Raw genomic sequence first — 6,237 nt, 5'->3', positions numbered from 1 at the left:
TTCCTCCTCCGTTGTCTGATGAGGCCACCATAACTTCATCCGACTCTGAAAATCACCTCCCGCCTTCTGGGGAAGGAGGCTGGGTGCATTCCGCCTTCAGACTCGCCCACTGCCACTTTGGAAGTCCAGCTAGGTGCATCTGACCCTCAGAGTCCTCAGCCGCCATCTGGGGAAGGCCTCCTTAGGTGCTTTTGGCTACAAGAGTCCACTGCCGCCACTTGGGGAAGTCAAGCTAGGAGAATTCGGCCCCTTTTGTCCTGAGCCATTGTCTGATGAGGCCACCTTAGGGACATCTGGCTCACAGGATCCCCTGGGGCCTTCTGTGGAAAGCCGGGCTAGGTGCATTCAGCCTTCAGACTCGCCCACCACCACTTGGGGAAGTCTAGCTCGGTGCATCTGGCCCTCAGAGTCCCCCGCCTCCATCTGGGGAAGGCCATCTTAGGAGCATCAGGTGCTAGAGTCCCCTGCCCAGTACGGGAAGTCCAGCTCGGCGCATCTCGCCCTCAGAGTCCAACGCCGCCATCTGGGGAAGGCCACCTTAGGTGCTTCTGGCTGCAACAATCTCCTATCACCATTTGAGGAAGTAGAGCTAGGTCAATCCGGCCCCTTTTGTCCTGAGCCATTGGCTGAGGAGGCCACCTTCGGGACATCCAGCCCACAAAATCCCCTGCCACCTTCTGGGGGAAGACATGTTGGGTGCATTTAGGGTTCGAATTTGCCCACCGACACATTGGGAAATTTAGCTTAGGTGCATCTGGCACTCAGAGTTCCCCGCCGCCATCTGGGGAAGGCTAACTTAGGTGCATCTGGCTGCAAGAGTACCCCGCCACCATTTGGGGAAGTCCAGCTATGTGCCTCCGGTCCCTTTTGTCCCGTCCCATTGTCTGATGAGGCCACCTTAGTTGCATCCGGCCCTCACAATCCCCTGTCGCCTTGTGGGGAAAGCCAGCCTGGGTGCATTCAGCCTTCAGATTCGCCCACCACCACTTGGGGAAGTCCAGCTAGGTCCATTCGGTCCCTTTTGTGACCACCGTTGTCTCAGGAGTCCCACTTATGTGCATCTGGCCATAAGAATCCATTGCCGCCTTCTGGGGAATGCCAGGTTATGTGCACTTTGCATTCAGATTCGCCCCCCCGCCACTTGGGGAAATCCAACTTAGGTGCATCTGGCCCTGAGAGTCTCCCGCCACCATCTGGGGATGGCCACTTTAGGTGCTTCTGGCTGTAAGAGGCCGCCACCGCCTCTTGGGGAAGTCCAGCTAGGTGCATCCGTCCCCTTTGGTACACTGTCGTTGTCTGATGAGGCCACCTTAGGTGCATCTGGCCTTCAGAATCCCCTGCCACCATCTGGGGAAAATGAGGCTAGGTGCATTCAGATTTCAGACTCGCCCACTGTCACTTGGGGAAGTCTAGCTTGGTGCATCTGGCCCTCAGAGTCCCCTGCCTCCATCTGGGGAAGGCCATCCTAGGTGCTTCTGGCTACAAGAGTCCCCTGCCGCCACTTGGGGAAATCAAGATAGGAGAATTCGGCCCCTTTTGTCCTGAGCTATTGTCTGATGTGGCCACCTTAGGGACTTCTGGCTCACAGGATCCCCTGGGGCCTTCTGTGGAAAGCCGGGCTAGGTGCATTCAGCCTTCAGACTCGCCCATCGCCACTTGTGGAAGTCTAGCTCGGTGCATCTGGCCCTCAGAGTCCCCCGCCTCCATCTGGGGAAGGCCACCTTAGGTGCCTCAGGCTGCTAGAGTCCCCTGCCCACTTGGGGAACTCCAGCTCGCTGCATCTGGCCCTTGGAGTCCAACCCCGCCATCTGGGGAAGGCCACCTTATGTGCTTCTGACTGCAACAGTCTCCTATCACCACTTGAGGAAGTAGAGCTAGGTCAATCCGGCCCCTTTTGTCCTGAGCCATTGGCTGAGGAGGCTACCTTCGGGAATCCGGCCCACAAAATCCCCTGCCACCTTCTGGGGGAAGAAATGTTGGGTGCATTTAGGGCTCGAATTTGCCCACCAACACATTGGGAAATCTAGCTTAGGTGCATCTGACACTCAGAGTCCCCCACCGCCATCTGGGGAAGGCTAACTTAGGTGCATCTGGCTGCTAGAGTCCCCTGCCCACTTGGGGAAATCCAGCATAGGTGCATCCGGCCCTGAGATTCCCTGCGGCCTTTGGGCAAGGCCAGGTTTCGTGCATCTTGACCACACAATCAACTGCCATCATCCTTTGAATGCCAGCGTCAGTGCACCCAGCCCTCAGAGTTCCAAGTCTCCATTTGGGGAAGGCCACGCTAGGCCCTTCTGGCTGCAAGAGTCCTCCGCTGCCACTTGGGGAAGTCCAGCTAGGTGCATCCAGTCCCTTTTTTCCTCTTTTGTTGTCTGATAAGGCCACCATAATTTCATCCAGCCCTGAAAATCACCAGCGCCTTCTGAGGAAGGAGCCTAGGTGCATTCCACCTTCAGACTCTCCCACCGCCAATTTAGGAAGTCCAGCTAGGTGCATCTGACCCTCAGAGTCCCCCGCTGCCATCTGGGGAAGGCCACTTTAGGTGCATCAGTGGCTGCTAGAGTCCCCTGCCCACTTGGGAACATCCAGCATAGGTGCTTCCGGCCCTGAGAGTCCCCTGGGGCCTTCTGGGCAAGGCCACGTTTGGGGCATCTTGAGCACAGAGTCAACTGCCATCATCTTTTGAATGTCAGCTTCTGTGCACCAGAACCTCAGAGTCCAAAGCCACCATCTGGGGAAGGCCACCTTAGGTGCTTCTCGCTGTAAAAGTCTCCTGTCACCACTTTAGGAAGTAGAGCTAGGTGAATCCGGCCCTTTTTTCCCTCTGCCATTGTCTGATCAGGCCACCTTCTGGGCATCCGGCCCTCAGAATCCCCTGGGGCCTTCTGTTGAAAGCCAGGCGAGGTGCATTCAGCATTCAGATTCGCCCACTGCCACTTGGGGAAGTCCAACTAGGTGCGTTCGGTCCCTTTTGTCACCCGCCGTTGTCTGAGGAGTACCGCGTAAGTGCATCTGGCCATTAGAATCCATTACCGCCTCCTGGGGAATGCCAGGTTATGTGCATTTTCCCTTCAGATTCGCCCACCGCCACTTGGGGAAGTCCAGCTAGGTGAATTTGGCCCCTTTTGTCCCCCGCCATTGTGTTAGGAGGCTAGCTTATGTGCATCTTTCCCTCAGAGTTGCCCGCTGCCACTTGGGGAAGTCCAGTTAGGTGCTTCCGGCCCCTTTTGTCCCCCACCTTCTCTGAGAAGGCTAGCTTAGGTGCATCTGGCCCTCAGAATACCCTTCCAACTTCTGGGGGAAGCCAGGTTAGGTGCATTCGGCCTTCAGATCCGCCCTCCGCCATTTGGGGAAGTCCAGCTAGGTGCATCTGGCCGTCACAGTCCCCCACCACCATCTGGGTAAGACCACCTTAGGTGCATCTGGCTGCTTCAGTCCCCTTCCCACTTGGGGAAATGCTGCATAGGCGCATCGGGGCCTAAGAGTCCCCTGAGGCCTTCTGGGCAAGGCCAGGTTTCGTGCATCTTGACCACACAGTCAAATGTCATCATCTCTTGAATGCCAACTTCAGTGCCCCCGGCCCTCAGAGTCCCAGGCCGCCATCTGGGGAAGGCCACCTTAGGTGCTTCTGGCTGCAAGAGTCTCCCGCCGCTACTTGGGGAAGTCCAGCTGGGGGAATCTGGCCCCTTTTGTTGTGAGCCATTGTCCGATTCGGCCATCATAGGGACATCCGGCCCACAGAATCCCCTGGGGCCTTCTGTGGAAAGCCAGGTAAGGTGCATTGAGCATTCAGATTCGCCCACCACCACTTGGGGAAGTCCAGCTAGGTGCATTCGGTCCCTTTTGTCACCCGCCGTTGTCTGAGGAGTCCCGCTTAGGTGCATCTGGCCATCAGAATCCAGTGCCGCCTCCTGGGGAAAGCAGGTTATGTGCATTTTCCCTTCAGATTCTCCCACCGCCACTTGGGGAAGTCCAGCTTAGGTGAATTTGCCCCCTTTTGTCCCCTGCCGTTGTGTTAGGAGGTGAGCTTAGTTGCATCTGGGCCTCAGAGTTCCCCGCTGCCATCTGGGGAAGGCCACCTTAGGTACCTCTGGCTGCAAGAGTCTGTCGCTGCCACTAATGGAAGTCCATCTATGTGCATCTGGCCCCTTTTGTCCTCTGCCATTTTCTGATGAGGCCACCTTAGGTGCATCTGTCCCTCAAAAGCCCCTGCCGCCTTTTAGGTGCATTCAGCCTTCAGATTTGCCCACTGCCACTTGAAGTCCAGCTAGGTGCTTCTGGCATCTTTTGTCCCACGCCTTGTCTGAGGAGGCCAGCTTAGGTGCATCCGGCCCTCAGAGTCCCCTGCCGCCTTCTAGGGAAAGCCAGCCAAGGTGCATTCAGCCTTCAGATTCGCCCACCGCCACTTGGGGAAGACCAGCTAGGTGAATCTTGCCCCTTTTGTCCCCCACCATTGTGTTAGGAGGCGAGCTTAGGTGCATGGGACCCTCAGAGTCCCACCCCCCACCCGCCTGCCATCTGGGGAAGGCCAACTTATGTGCATTCAGCCTTCAGATTCGCCCTCCGCCATTTGAGGAAGTCCAGCTAGGTCCATCCGGCCCCTTTTGTTCCCTGCGCTTGTCTGATGAGGCCACCTTAAATGCATCGGGCCCTCAGAATGCCTTGCTGCCTTCTGGGGTAAGCCAGGTTAGGGGCATTTGACCTTCAGATTCCCCAACCGCCACTTGCAGAAGTCCAGAATAGGTGCATCCAGACCTCAGATTCCCTGCGGCCTGCTAGGGAAGGCCAGGTTTGGTACATCAGGCCCACATTGTCCCCCACTGTTGTCTCCAGAGGCCCACTTAGGTCCATCTGACCATCACAATCCCCCTCCACGTCCTGGGTAAAGCCAGGTTAGGTGCATTCTGCCTTTAGATTTCCCCGCTGCCACTTTGGGAAATCCAGCTTAGGTGTCTAGGGGAAGGCCAGCTTAAGTGCCTCCGGTTCCCAGGGTACTCACAGTTTCCTGCAACCACCAGGCGAAGGTCAGCTTCTCTGAATCTGGCCCACACTGTCAACTGCCGTCACTTTGAGAATTCTAGGATAGGTTAATATGGCCCACAGAGTCCCCTACTGCCACGGGGGGAAGGCCAGCTTAAGTGAAACCGGCCCTCAGAGTCCCTGGGCGCCTGATGAGGGCATGCTTAAGAGCATCCAGTCCTCAGAGTCCCTAACCTCGGAGTCCCTAGCAGGCTGCAAGAGTCCCAGCCACCACTTGGGGAAGTCCAGCATAGGTACATCCAGCCAACAGTGTCCCCACCACTATGTGGGAAAGGCCAGCTCAGGGTCTCGGGGCCCCAGAGTCCCCTCAACCCGCAGTCTGGGTCAGGACAGATTAGGTGCCTCCGGTCCACAAAGTCCCCCCCGTCCCTGCCATCTGGGGAAGGCCAGCTAGGTGCCTCTGGGCTTCGGGTCACTGGGGTAGCTCCTGACTCACCCACCTCCTGATGTCCAGTTTGGAATTTCATATCCGAAGCAGGAGACATTCCAATCTGCGGGCATCAATGTAGACCCTCGGCGTTCCTTCTTCTTAGCTTCTCGTCGCCCCAAGGCCTGCCATCACGTGGCCTCCACTGGCTTCTCTGGCTTCAGGGTCTAAAAAGGCCCCTCTCCAGTGACACACTCTGATTGCAACGTCCCAAACCGGCCAGGCTGGCATGTCCTGCCCCCATGTCTCCACCTCCGTCCCTCACCCTCCTGCCTCCACCACCCCCCATCTGCCCAGCAGGAGGCCCGATGCTTCAAGACTTGGCGCAAAACCATCAGCAACTTTGTGAGGTTTTCCCAGGTGAAGGTAACCACGCCCTTTATCTGTGACCTCACTGTGCCAGGTTTGGGTGGCCGCGGCAGCTCCTGTGGCACTTTGGGAACTTGGTCTGTTCTCGTGTCTTTTCCTTTGAAGACTTTTGGGTTTCGGGCTGTGAGAGAGAGAGAAGGAGGGTGTCAAAGAGGGTCGCTAACCATTTTGTCAAGTAAAAGTGTGTTTTCCAGAACAACCCAACTCCTCTACATCCCCGATATGTCATTAAAGGTCATATTAACACACAAAACAGGAGAGTCTTGACCTCAGCATTAAGGATGGTCTCAAAGAAAGGCGGCTCCACCCTTCTCCATTCATCTGTGCACATGTTGGCCTCGGAGCTCTCAGTGCTCTCAGGCCACAGGTGGGGACTGACTTTTGAGACCCCGTGTCCTAGC

The sequence above is a fragment of the Eulemur rufifrons genome, chromosome 23, assembly GCF_041146395.1.
Source record: "Eulemur rufifrons isolate Redbay chromosome 23, OSU_ERuf_1, whole genome shotgun sequence".
Taxonomy (NCBI): domain Eukaryota; kingdom Metazoa; phylum Chordata; class Mammalia; order Primates; family Lemuridae; genus Eulemur; species Eulemur rufifrons.
The sequence above is the reverse complement of the archived record's forward strand: the minus strand, read 5'-3'. Positions refer to the sequence as shown.